This window comes from Ambystoma mexicanum, chromosome 6q, assembly GCF_040938575.1.
Source record: "Ambystoma mexicanum isolate Mex_15411 chromosome 6q, UKY_AmexF1_1, whole genome shotgun sequence".
Classification (NCBI taxonomy): domain Eukaryota; kingdom Metazoa; phylum Chordata; class Amphibia; order Caudata; family Ambystomatidae; genus Ambystoma; species Ambystoma mexicanum.
Genome location: NC_090937.1, coordinates 301,128,931 through 301,143,493, shown reverse-complemented (window position 1 = coordinate 301,143,493; position 14,563 = coordinate 301,128,931). Strand labels below are relative to the sequence as shown.

Genomic DNA, 14,563 nt, shown 5'->3' with positions numbered 1-14,563 from the left:
CAGGAGCATAACAAAAAGTGGTTGGTGCCAGGTTCCCCTCCTCACATAGCACTCAAGAAGATTGTGTGCGACAAAACACTTTCAAGAGACATGAAGGGACTCACAGAATTCTACCCAATGGTGATTTGGAGGTGTTCCATAATATGTGCCTGAAGTACAGGCCTAAAAGGTTATATTTCAGCAAAGATAGTACTGGGGCCAGAACAAGACTGTATGTGCACACAATGAGAACGTTGGTAGGGAACAAGCAAAAACTGCAGGATCATTTGGAATGCCTCATTACAACATGGCATTTACAAAAAGCAGCAAACAGTGGGTGGAGAAGCCAATATTCCAGTAGATGAATTTCAAATTTGTTAAAGATCTGACATTGGCCTTGTTGGCCATGCATATGCATGGAACGGCTCCAGGGTTAGTTCCTAGGGCCCAGTCTATTCCAGAACATTGCAAAAGTGGTTTGTCCTCCAAAATGTGAACTTGTTGAAAGGTTGACTTCAAGATTCAAATGATGAGTTGCATTCTTTACAATTTTATCCAAAACAAGTTTCAATGTTTTTACTAATGTTTGGAAACTGTATTGATCACTCAAAAAATGTAATAGTATAACACTTAAAATGTATTTGTTCAATAATTTATTTTGTATTTAATTACTGTTTGTGATATCATCTTTGTAGATGTGCATTAATAGTTCTGTTTTTATTGTCCTTTTTAAAATATATGTTTTCCTCCTCGATATCATTGATTTATATACAACAATAAATGACAATGGGCCTGACCGTGGGCCTCATTACACGGTATGCGGTAAACCATGGTGCTATTAGCACCATGGTTGCCGCCGGTACCATACCGGTACCACCATGGAGAAAAGGGGAATTACCACCCTATTCCAAGGTTGGTGGGGCGGTAATTCCCCCTTTCTCCATGGTCATTCCCCATTCCCATTTTTGCCCTATAGGGCTCAATGGGAATGGGGAAGGGGCTTATTACGGTACCGCAAATTGCGGTACCGTAATTAGCACCAAGGTCCCTTTTGCGGGTCCCAACTTTAACGGCTGGTCTACACCAGCCGTTAAGGTCAGGTCCCCATTCCCCATTGGGTCCATTTGACCCAATGGGGAATTTCCATTGCAGTTACTGCTGGCGGTATTACCGTGCGATAATTGTGCCAAAAATGCCAATTTTCTCAGCGTGTTCACACCCAGCTGTGAGCTGGGGGTAAACACGCCAGACAGACTTGTGTTAGGGCCAGCCCTCAAATGCAGCGGTAACACCATTACCGCCGCATTTAAGGGCTAACACCTAACTCGTGATCAGGCCCAATGTGATTATTTTAAGTATTTCCCTTTATTTTAAAATCATGCCAAAGTATTTTATGATTAAAACTCTTTATTCATGTTTTTTAAAGAATTTGTAAAAGGTAATTGCAAAATGTTAATTAAGAGAAATAGAACATCTATAGAAATGAATGTATCCATGGAATTGATTGTTACAATTTATCTTGCACACAGAACATGGATTGACAGGAAAATAACTATTTGTTGTGTGTTTTATAGTAATCAAGCATAAGACAGGGCTGAAGTTGAGGAGAAACAAGTGTGGGTGGAGTAGCCCCACTGTTTTAGGAGTCTGCCCACTTTTTTCAGAGGGCACCTGTATAAGCTAAAGTTTGATGAAACAACATTCAATTGGTATGTTAGTGAGTCCACCCATCATTTGTTTTATGCACTTGAACACTGGACTATGGTCTGACCATGCACAACACCGAGCAAATAGGCTGACGATGTATGGATTTGAGCATGCAGCAAAGATGCACTTAATTGTAAACTTTGAAGAACATCATTTCTCTGTCGCATCACATTAAGAAGCGTCAATAAGATGCATCTTAATTGAAACATATGTTAATAATGTAAGTATGCATCACCTTGTTAGAACAAGTAAGGAGTCGAGCCACAAGGAGTTGCATTGGCTTTCAACTCAGGCATAGATCTTTTGCAGCGGCCACTCAATCTAATGACCTACCTTTAATGATTTTTACCTCTGTCACATTTACCCAATTTTCGATACACATATAGTGTTCCTCCATTGCACCACATCCTTGATGCCCCTTCATCCTCTGCTTCCTTACAAGTATGTTTCATACCTCTGGTAACCTCTTGCACCATCCCTTTACTCTTTACTCAATTCCCTTCCGTTACCTGGCATGCAACCCCTTTCCTTTGCCCACATTGCCCATTTAATTATTGCTTGTAACTCACCCCTTCCATTTCCCTGGTTTACATGTACATGGTAAATCACATTTATTTGTCATTCATGTTATGCAAGACATGACAGTAAATTGTGGTTGGGCATTTGATGGTAATTGTAGTTATGGGGTCTGTCCATGGACAACACAGCGAAAGAAACTTAATAAACATGACATTTATTGTGCTGACATGTTGAACTTTTTTGTAATGTTTGCTGCATATTTCATGGAAGTAGAGGTAACTGCGAGGGGTGTCATCCTAGTATATGGTGATGGAGACGGAGCAAGTGTGACCTATCATATGTATTTGTGTTTTCAAGGAAGTGAGGTTGTTTTCCTTTAAAACACTTAAAATTTCGAGAAAGGGCCATGGAATGAGTTAAAAGGATGGCATCTCAGATGCCCACTTTCTTGCGTCATTTCACAGGAAATGCTTAAAAGGGACAATATTGACTATTACGTTCATAAAATATCATCAGTAATGGTATTAGTCTACTAATATGTAATACCTGACTGCTACATCATTCTGTGCGTGTTATTCAACTGTGCCCAAAAGTGAGTACCACAAACCAACACATTTGTAATATTCATTGGAATTATTCATGGTGCTATTAAACTCTTCTGTTTGTAATGAACTCACAATTGCTCAAGAATCTCATCAGAACAGAAGAGAATGTGATGCGTCAGAAAGGAGAGGCAAACACAAAGTTGTAATGTTTTCAACATAAGCCATTTTATTAAAATGAAAGGGTTTTGATAAAGACCATTCTATCCCTATCTTAAAGAGAGTTTCACTGCCTAGGAAACTAAAACTAAAGCTAAGTCTGTGTTTCGTCATCAAACTTATGCCAACTGTTCTTATGTCCAAAACATATATGACCCTCACACTAAAACAATCAAAAGGTGCAAGGTAAATGTCTCGCTTTAGAGTCAGCAAAAAGTGTGCAAAACCCAAATATGCAAATCCAACAAACAATCTTTGTATCCAGGGGGATGATTCCCTTTCCCTGAATTGTCTCAGGTAGAATATTGAAAATGTTCTGCTCACACAATGTTCCTTTAAGATTAGTAGAAATGTCTCTTTCACACACCACCCTCCCAAGGGTGCTATCTGAAAGGATGGCAAAAGGGTATTTTCTATACAGCAACTTAAATGATGGTGTTTTAACACTTTCTTGAGGAAGATGAGAAAGATGTCTTTTCCAAACAATAGTTCCTTAAAAGAAGTAGAAATGTCCCTTTTATACAACACTTTCTTAAGAATGATGAAAGGTGTCTTTTCTAAGCAATGGTGTTTTGAAAGGATGGCAAAAGTGTCTTTTCTACACAAAAACCTCTTAAGGATGTCTCCTGGTATACTCTCCTGTCAGGAACCTTTTCGCAATGTCTTTTCTTTTAAAATACTCTAGATGGATTACTTGGTGTATTCCCCTGCAAGGAATCCACCTCTGGGTTTTGTAGATCCCCTGGTGTACTCTCCTGCCAGGTATCCTTTCCCCCAAAGGCACACTGCCTGGTGCACATCTTTCACCAGGTCTTTTTATAACCTTCTCTTTATCTTTTAGTTCTCTTTAAGTATAACACTGTTGCACTCCTTTACTGCTTACACTTTATGGGCTTCAGGTATTACTTGTTCCAACTTCCCCCATACTTACATTTCATATATGGAGACTGGTTCAAGTTTTGTTTGCTAATGTCATTGTTAGTGTTCATTGGTTTGTGGCAATACTTATTCAGATCTTCACCATATTGACATCTCATATCTGTGGACTTGTACAGATCTTGCCTTTCAACTTCTTTACTGTTCAATTGCTTATGACAACTTTTTCACCAGTTTTCACCATATTGACATCTCATGTATGGAGAATTGTGTAAATTCTGTCTTTCAATATTACTTGGTTGATATTCAAAACAAGTATTCAATCGCTCTACAGACCCTTCCGCAGTTCTCCTGTTGGCTTTTCATTCGCCCGCTGGTTGAACCAATGCTCTTCAGTGCGACTCCATCCCCGACAGCCTCACTACTGCTGCCGGCTTGCCAGCACTCCTCCTGCAGCACTCGCCACGCTCGCCTTTCTGGTAGGAAGCGCCTGCCTGCATCAGCACAGTCTGCTCTGAGGTGTTTGCCTTCGGTTCCGTTTCCTGCTTAGCCCGTTCTGCATCTCTGCTCTCCATCTTCTCTTAAATGTCCACACAGCTTATTCCCATCACAACTAGTTTGCACGTTTTGCTTGGTGTTCCTTTTGATCCGCATTCACTACTACTTCCTCTTCTTTGTCTCAGTACTTAAGGTTGGAGTCAATAGGAGTATTGTGTTTTGTAAAGCTGTATTGCTTTGGACTTTAGTTTAAGTCAGAACCATCAGAAACAAGAGATGTTAAGTGAGCATTATGTGTAATGGTAGGATCAGATTGACAGTAGGCCATCACTATGCTAGAGGTTAGAGTTTCAGAAGGGGGCAAGAATACTGTGTCTCTTCTAGTGGTGTCATCATTTCAACCCAACAGTCGTCCCCTCCCACATGATCCTCCTTCATAACACCACCCTCAGGATCAGGATCAGGTAGTGGCTGACGTCCCTGGCCATGTGGGAGGAGATCATCACCGGGGAATCAGTGATGACGCTGCAGGATTCATCACAAGAAGCAGTCATACAGAATCAAAGCACAGAAAAACTCTTATAAGCTATGTAGTCTAACTTAATTGGCAAGCAGGAATACCTCAGTGTTAGCTAACAGTGACATCCCGGATGACAGAATGTGTCATTTAAATGCATACTTTGCGGATGTGCAATATGAACGTGCATCTGTGGCCCATGCTCATTTCCATCTCACTGTGGAGGCCCTTCTGTAGTGTCTTAGGAATGACTTTATTAATACAACACAGAGACAGGACTTTGATAAGAAGTTAGATATGTATATATCATACCTTGATGTTTAGTTTGTGTAATCCAAGAATCCTTAATCAGGTAACCTGCATGTCAAAATATTACTAATTGTTGGTAATGTCCACATTAATATTTAGAGCTTAGAGATCGTACTGCTTGCGGGAGTGGCCTGACCTCTGGGCGTTGCTCTGAAAGTGTTTCTGATCAAAACCTTCCTCAATAAATACAAATAGATACTGGGCAGGACACGTTCAGTGTGCCCATCTACAATACCCACATTTGCATGCCTGAATTTTGCATAGTGCATGTTTTTCCCTTTGTGTGTGTTCAAGTCCATGCAAATGGAAAAAAACAGCCCCATTGAGAGGAACATTTGAGAATGCAAACCACACACCATGTTGACGATGATGAGGCTCCCTAGCCCTGATGATATTCATTAGACGTTTTTGAATTTATCAAAACACCTTTGTGTCTTTATTTACACTACAGGGGGATCATGTTGTATGCATCACTTCTGCCTAAGAGCGTAATTGGGTCAGCGGTAGAATTTGCATTGACCTATGAAAAGTATGCGGCGAGGTGCTGTGACTTTAATGAATGGACTTCGGACTGCTTCCTGGGCAAGGTATTAACTCGCATGACCTTCTTTCTATGTGTTGTACAGCATGTTCCACCTGGCATGTGTGTTTCCTTTTTCAAATGTGTGCTCCCATGGATTACGCATTTTTTTTAAAACAAAAAGAAAATGCACCTGCAAGTGGAACGTGTCGCACAATGTTGTTTGCAATAACCTCCTATGCAATTTAACACACATGGAGCAAAATAACACATGCATTGTGTGAAAAAATAAATGTAAATTTGCTTCACCCTTGCGCTTTTTCTACCCTCTAGGTTGGCCCTTCAGAAGCCTCTCTATATCTTGATCATAAGCTACCACACTTGCATGTTATTGTAAGGACCCAAATAACAAATTAATTGCCTCATCCTTCTGTTTTGTCTATGTTACCCTGTCTTTATCTATCCCCTCATCATTTAAGTTTAACATCATGTTTCACCCATGTCTCTCTTTAAAAACATGGCCGCCTTTTCCATTTTCTAGCCTTAATCTGCGTCTTCTCGTGCCTGTGGGATTGTATTCCACCACAGGCACCTACTTCCCAGTACTTTGGTCCTTCTGTTGATTCCCTTCTCTGTTTCTCGCAGTCTGAAGTTCTTTTGAACTTGTTTTGTGAAAAGTCAACTACTGAAGCACGTGGCGGCTGCTGTCTGGAGAGCGGACCGGAAAGAGCGAGATGTCTACATCAAAACGCAATCCGAGAATCCGAGGATGTCCCTGAGAAAATCCCACTAGGCATCGAGAACCTCTGTCAAATGTACATGCTGCACAATGCAAGACTTTTCCTGTGGTAAGGATTTAAGAAGGATAAAATGTTACACCATCTAGGCAGAAACAGCTATGTACTTTCTGCTTTGATTTTTCTTACCACCGCGCTATGCGGATCTCAATACACTCAGAGCTAACGGAAGGGTATTACTTGTTGATGGCCTACATTATCTCAATAGGAAGCAGGAATGGTTAAAAAAAAAACCTGGGGTTTATTGTGCGTTGTTTTGATATCACAGCAATGCTGTCACAGTGGTGGGGTGTACAGTGACTTTGCTCCTGCCCACTGTAGATAGAATATACGTCTTGCAGCATCACCCACCTTACCCACCTTCCATTCTTTGCAGAACCCTGGCATTGGAAGACAGGCGGATGGTGTCTATCAGTGACTCAGTAACTAATCAGAGTGTGGAGTGTGTGCAGCGTGGAGCAGTGTGTTTCTGTATGTGAGTTGTTGGGCGAGCCATGCAGAAGGAGCATGGGACTGGACAACAGATGTATTTATGATTGGTAGGGGATGCACTGTTCTCCGTACTGGGGAAGAGAGGTGGGAAACACTGGCCTCATTACAAGTGTTGCGGAAAGGCAACAACGCGCCGGTATTGCTACCGGTGCCGATGTTACCTGTCCGCAACATTCTGAGTATGCTCGCGGGCACGGCTCTGGAATGCCTGGTCAGACCAGGGGCCTCATTACGACTCTGGTGGAATGGGTTTAACAGCTCCGGTAAAGGTGCCGGAGCCATTAAACCCATTCCGCCCTATTACGAGGTTCCCTCGCGGGACCCGCTCTGGACGTCTGGTCAGACCAGACATCCTTTGCGGGTCCCGCAAGGGGACCAGCATGCTAAAAACAGGCCCGTCATTAACAGACCTGTTGTTAGCATCATCCCCATTCCCATTGAGCCTAAGGGCACAGCTACCAACAGGGTCCTAATGAGGCCCCAGGTGTGCAGAGCGGGACCCGCGAGCAGTACCGGATGGCAGCAACGGCCCTGTTATTTAGGGGCCGTTGTTGCCATCCTCCCCATTCCCATTGAGCCCTATGGGGGCTCAAATGGGAATGGGGACTTACCGGGTCCGGGTCCCGTGAAACGGATTTACCAGGCCCTCCAAGGTTGGAATGGGCCAGTAAGTCCCCTTTTGCGGGACCCTGACCCGGGTTTGGGGGTAGCCATGCCCTTAATGAGGCCGAGGACGCTGGGACATAGGCAGGAGACAAGCTTTTTGTTTATGGAATTGCTGGATAGTGGTTATGAGGGAGATGAGGAAGTGTGATAGCGCTAAGGGAACAATTGTCGTATGGGTTGTTCTGTTCCATTACCATCTGAAACTATCAACCAAATGTTCTATTGTATGCCCCCTGCATGAACAGAACTTTGTGCTGTGTACCCCGCGGGGTCGACACAGTTGTAATACAATGCCCCTCTAATAATATTTCTTGGGCAGCTGCAAGATTTGCAGGCAAACATTCAAAAGGGAACATTTACTCATTTGCAGGGGATGTCTGCGCCCCCATGCAAATGAAGGAATCCTATTGATTGTGCTTGTGCTTTGTATTAGCAAAGCAGGAGAACACATAATGAGGGCCTTGGATGTGGTTCAGCTGGGAGTAGAACCAAGCAGGGTGCATCACCAGATTGGTTTCGAAGGGTGAAAAGGGGTGTCACAAAATACAAACTGTGGGGCATTCTTCGTTCCCCGCTTTCCAAAGGAATGCTGTCCACCTGTTCTAAAGCTGACAGGAATGATTCTGTGAGTATTAGCAAAAGAGCATCACCCTATGCTCATTTTACAAGGTGATGGGTGAACCTGCTGCTTTAAAATGCAACACGCCTTTGCAAGTGCTGCACCTAGAAACGCCAAATTATTTCGGAAATTATTGTCACACAGAAGAGAGAGGACAGGGGTTTTAAGAAGTGGAATATCTGATTAGCATGGCAACTGGCAATGCTGTGGCATGAAATGGCCAGTTCACTAAATGTTATTTCTTGCCACAGACCTCCCTGTAATCCAATGAGCTCCATGTGAAGAGGGGCTGGCATGGTGATGTACCATTCTTCCATTGTCTCCCGTTGCAGAGAGACCGGCTCACTCCCCTCCCCCACGGCCATGGCACAAGTGGGGATGTAGTGATGACATGCACAGTCATGCTTGGTGCAGCGCATCATGGGAGGATGCCAAGGGGGCAGGGACAAGACAAGGAGCACAAGAGAGATAAGAGACAGCATGGAGAGGGGAGGAAAAAGCATAACCGCTTGCAGGCAATACATAAGGGTAATATAATGCATAGACATTGGGGGTCATTACGAGGCTGGAGGTAAGTAACCATCATTACCGGCATGGAGCAAATACCATGTCCGTATAGTAAGGAGCCCGCTAAAAGAGGGCCATTATGAGTTTGCGTGCACGAGCTTAGCAGCAGGCCGGTAACAACATTACCGGCATGCCGCTAAAGTCCAGAAAATGGCCGTTAGCGGCATCATGGAAAGCACAAACAGCAAAACCGCCGGCGTCCTCCAGTTAATAACATGACCGGCATCAATGGATACGGCATTAGCGAGCGCCGCTATCAGCGGTGGCCGCTAATAGCAATGCCTGTAAATAAGCAGAACCGGAAGTAGTGTCATCGCACAGGAACGGGAAAGAGCACGGCGGCCATCTTGAAAAACACAATCAATTGCCATCCTCCGCACACAGGATCTGGAGCCTTTTTCTGACTACAGATATCAACCTTCAGCACCAGCATCATACCCAAGGCTGTAAAAAAAGGTGCATCCCTGTAGCGCAAAGAGTGCTTCAATGAGGATGAACTAACTATGCTGGCAGAGACACTGGTAGACAACGCAGAGGTTGTTTTTGCAAACAGCCTCAAGAGGGAGGCACAGATAAAGAAGAAAGAGATCTGGCAACTTGTTGCCCAAAATGTCAGTGCATAGGCAACACCCCCGGCACAATCAAGGATGTCTGCAAGCGATGGGATGACCTGCGCCGGAGAGTCAGGAACATTCTGTCTGCAAACCGGAGCCAGGCCATGGCTACTGGTGGTGGTCCTAGCTCACCAATCAAGCTAAGCCAGTGGGCGGAGATATGCGCCAGCACGATCGGCATCGAGGCCATAGAAGGTGTCGGCGAGATGGAACATGGCGCCACCTCATCGGCGGATGGAAGTGAGTGTCCTAAGAAAACACTGTAATGCAAAGTATGATGATAGTCCACCAATTTGTCCGTCCAAAGAGGCAATGCATGGCCCAATACATACACATTGACATATCCCTGTGTGATGCCATACGCAGCACAGACACATGCACATGCATGCAGCATGGCAATGCCATACCTGACACACACCACACAAATATAAAAATGGCATAAGTCACACTGCACGCAGTCCACAACAGAAATGCATGTCACATAGCATAGGCCAGCTCCAACATGAGTGACCCTGACGGATGCCTGCATTCTCCACCCATATAGCAAGCAACGTGATCATCAAAACTCCACTGCCTAATCCCCTCTAATGTGTAGAAGAGCAATAATACCAATGTATGCATGATGCTTGTCAAACCATCACTTAAGCCGTCCCTCTCTTGGTCCCCACAGGCTCAGATCCTGACAGCGAGGCCCGGGACTCACCCCCACAGGCAACAACTCCCCCGGAAAAGGGCCAGGGAAGAAGGCAACAGGCCTTCCACATCGAAAGGCCCAGCCAAGCCACAACAGGCACGGAAGTTGCAAACAGCACTGGATGCCACGGCACTGGTGCCGCTAAGGCCCATTGCGACAGTCCCCACAACACCTGTGTCACCTGCACAAGAGTCAGTGGGCAATGGGGCACATTCAGCAGAGAACAGCTCTGTTGGGGAGGTGGCAGCTACGGCACCCCAGACAGACGATGATGCGCAGGGCCAGGTGTGTGTTCCTGTCGAGGACGACTCCTCGGACCTTCCTGAAAAACCAGGCTCGCACCAGCCCCCCACGTCACACCTGTGTACTCCTACCATGATACCACACCGGAGCAGTCTGGAGGGGAGGCTGTACAAGGGAGCATGAGTCCCAGAGAGGAGCCACATGGATTTTGGGATGTCACACATACACCCTCCACCTCCACTGGTGTACAGGCGGGGGTGCAGCAGATAGGACATGCAGTGCAGCGCCAGGAGGAGCTCACAGCCCTAGAGAGGCAGTTTGTTGCAGACGGTGCCCAGGCAAGGCAGGAGGGGCGTGACAACACTGCTTCCATGAGGCAGGCCTTTGAGGCAAGCACCACAAGAATATGCGAGGAGGTGTCTTCGCTGAGGCAGGTCCTCTCCCGCATAGCGGATTCCTTGGGGGCTGAGCGTCCGGCCCCCAGACAGGAGCAAGCAGCCACCCCTTCTTCATCTAGCTCCACCCAAACCAGCCCCCCACGCAGGGCAGTGCGCACATTGCGCCGATCGGACATGCCGCCACCAGGTGCAGGAAGTGGAAGGATGTAGATGGGGCAGACTGATTAAGGCAATAGACGCAGACACATGAAGCATTTGCTTGGACACCATGTATGGGGGAGTTGTGGAGGGAGTGGGAGAAGGGAGAGGGTGTGTGGGGGAGTTGTGGGGGAGGTGGAGGGGGAGAGGGTGTGTGGAGGTGTTGTGGGGGGGAGTTGGAGGGGGGAGAGGGTATGTGAGGTGGAGGGTTTGAGCACTTAATTCTATTGGACAGTTTAATACACACGTTGTGTAAAAAAAATCTTGAGTGGACATTCCTTATTGCATATGTGTCATTTATTGATATACAGTGCATAGTGTACATGTACTCCCACACCCAGTGCCCTCTGTCCCGCTTTCATGTCACCCTCTGCACCCATGTGTGTTAGAAATATTGTGCAATCAATGACTGACGCACAGCATATCCCTCCTGTGCATCGGCACTACGATGATGTGCGCCCACATCTTCTTCATCCCCTTCATCATCACCAGGTGGTTGCAGTTCAATATCAGGGGGCAGGGGCACGTTCCGTCGGATACACATGTCGTGCAGCATGACACATGCCATGATGATCTTCGCCACCTTCTCATGCCTGTAGAGGAGTGCCCCATCCGACCCGCTAAGGCAGCGAAACCGTGCCTTCAACAGGCCAAAGGTCTGCTCGATGACCACACGGGTAGAGGTATGGCAACGATTGTAGTCCTCCTCGTGCCTGTTCTGCGGATTTCGTACGGGGTGAGGAGTCACGGCTTCAAGGGATAGCCACTTTCCCCTGCATGAGAGGAAATTAAAGGTATATGTTAGTCGATTCATGATGGACAGTTGTACTTGTCACACATGCCTGCAGATAATTGATGGTCACATGCACATGTCCCTGGTTGTATGCACACATTTCTCATGCCCTCAATGTGTTCTGTGCCATGGACTTATGGTGTGGGCTGCATCTTCAAGATAATACACGGTGTACACTGCCTTGATGTTGCACATGCATTGTGGATGCATACCGCTGTGTTTGTGTTGAATATGTGATGTGTAGTGTTCTGTATGATTTTCTAACTGGCAGCGTTGGCAGTAGTCTTTGCATTATTTGCCATTCAGCGCTGATTATTCCCATAGTGACATGCTGCACTTCTGTGGTGGTGGCGGCCCTGTGACAAGCAGCGGATTCCCTTGGTGGTTTTGTTCAGTGCACTCCCATGGATGCTTGTCCTATGTGGTGATTTGCTGCAGACATTTACATAGTGAATATTCACTGGGTTGTGTTACAGAGGGTGAGGTACGATGATGGGTGGTGCATGTGTTGTGGGATGTGGGGTGGTTTAAATTTGGCATGTTTTGATAGGTGTGCAGCTTATTTCATTGCTATGGGATTTGGTTGTCATGTTCAGTTTGGGCTGCTTTGAGATGTGCACATTGTGCTGTCACAACAACAATGACACCATGGTGGTGTGTGCATCTATCCCCCCATTTCACTGCCATGAGCCTGTCATGCAACTTACCAAGCAGCCAGGCATGTTGTCCTGCATGTCGCTCCATGTAGCGTGGTAGCGTGGAGTTCAGCAGGACCATTGAGTCATGAGTTGATCCGGGATATCGGGCACAAGAATGTGTGATGATCTTGCTGACGTCACATACCATCTGCACATTGATGGAGTGGTATTGCTTGCGATTGCGGTACACCACATCCATGGCCGGCGGGACCACCAACTCAACTTGGGTGCAGTCGAGGGCACCTATACAATTTGGCATGCCTGCCAGTGCATGGACACCAACTTTTGTATCAGAAATCTCCTGGGGAGTCTGTGGTAGGGATGTGTAGTCCCTTATGTGCTTCAGGGTGGCATGCAGCACTTGGTTCAGCATGCGAGAAAATAAGGGGTATGATATGCCATGCATGTGCCCCACTGTGTACTGGTAGGTGCCTGTGGCAAGGAAGTGGAGCACCAACACTACCTTCAGTAGAGGGGGGATGGCGGTGAATATTTCAATGAGGCTGACAATGTTGTCATGTATCATGTCCACAATGTGGTGATGGTGTCCCGGTCCAGACGGTACAGGATGTGGATCTGCTCAGGGGTTAGGTTGAATGGACTGGCTCTGATGCGAGGGATTGGGGGCTGCCTGCATGGTACCACTGGTTGCACAGGTGGGGCATGCTGGGCCTGGCTCACCCTCCTTCTCCTCCTGCGTCTCTTCTGTGGTGCCTGCTGTGGTTGTTGTTGGTGCTGGTGTAGCAATGCAAGCATGTCCTCCAGCCCCAGCCCCAGGATTGCTACTACTAGTGGAATCATTTTGGTGTGGGAAGGGTGTGGTGTGTGGGTGTGCTCCTTTTGTGTTGGCCCAGACTCCATTGCCTCCACCTGTGCTGATTGTGTCCACCTGTGGCAGTTGGGAACACTGCACATAGCAGTTTACGGGTGCTTCGCGATGCTGGTATTGCGCCTTCATGATGCCAGTATTTGCATGTCCGCCTGACTTGTGATGTCCTCCTGTTAGCGGCATCCCGGTATTGCCGGCCTGAAGGCCCGCGTGCCCGCACCCATGCCAGAATAGCCCGGAGCGATATGTGGTGCCGGTAATCCTTTACCGGCATCGTTTTTCCATTACCTCCAACCTCGTATTGACCCCAAATGAGTACAAATAAAGTTATTCTCACTGCATTTGTTAGTGACTGGCTATCATGAAATGGTTGCCGTACATTTTTTTCTTCTACATGCTGTCACTCATACTACAAGTGGCAATGAGGGTATGATGCACAGCATTACCCAGAACGAGGAAAGCAAAAAAACAGGAAGACTTCCTATAAGAGGGAAGAATGAAGATCAAGACGTTCCTGGCACAATGAGTAACACGGCCATCACCATTCAAGCAAACCCCAGGAACACTCAGAATATCATCGGGCCAGTGGAAAAAATGAATGTTGAGACCCAAATCAAAGCACTGGGAGCAGAAAATGCACTGGCCGGCCGAAGAGCAGGCTGGTTAGAAATGTTGTTTCAATGCCACTCAGGTATTTGGCACCCATGGTGTACACTTGATACCGATACTGACACAAACCTTTCGGTTTCCTATGTTGTTCTATCACTTTTCTGTTTGGTTTATATTGAAGAGTTTTCCCTGATGAAGGTTTTCCCTAATGGTCTGAAATGCATTGGCCAAGCGGCATCTGCTAAACTATTCAGAGTCATTGCAATTATCACATCTTATTATCTTCTTTGAATATTTGTAGAAACACCTACAGTGAAAATCTGATAATAATTGCCTATGTTATGATTTAACCTTTTAAAATGGTCTTTAGGGTGGGCAGCCCTCACTGACAGCTATCCAGCCTTGGTCCATTTCCTTTAGCAATTACTTTTTTATCATTTTTGCATTAAATTAAGTGTGCACATTCACGTTTAACACGCGTGGCTACTAAATGTGGCTGGTGCCCTGAAATGGCTGTGCGATGAGATTTTCACTTGTTCTATGGTCATATTGTTGTTAGGCCTTCTGCCCGCCTGCTCAGGTCAGGAAATTCCTTATAAGGTCATGCACTTGTTTTCATGGGCTAAAGATGCCTTTAGTATATGTGTGGCTCAGTAAGCA

At 46.1% G+C, this 14,563-nt stretch overlaps 1 long non-coding RNA gene across 1 annotated transcript in view; it reads left to right on the top strand.

Moving 5' to 3' along the window:
* Positions 1 to 5,622: 5,622 nt before the first annotated feature.
* Positions 5,623 to 14,563, top strand: part of LOC138515507 (uncharacterized) — a 34,044-nt gene continuing 25,103 nt past the window's right edge. Inside the window, exons 1-2 of the long non-coding RNA XR_011282035.1 lie at positions 5,623 to 5,753; positions 6,332 to 6,534. This is a non-coding gene — a long non-coding RNA (uncharacterized lncRNA). The remainder of the gene's footprint in view (positions 5,754 to 6,331; positions 6,535 to 14,563) is intronic.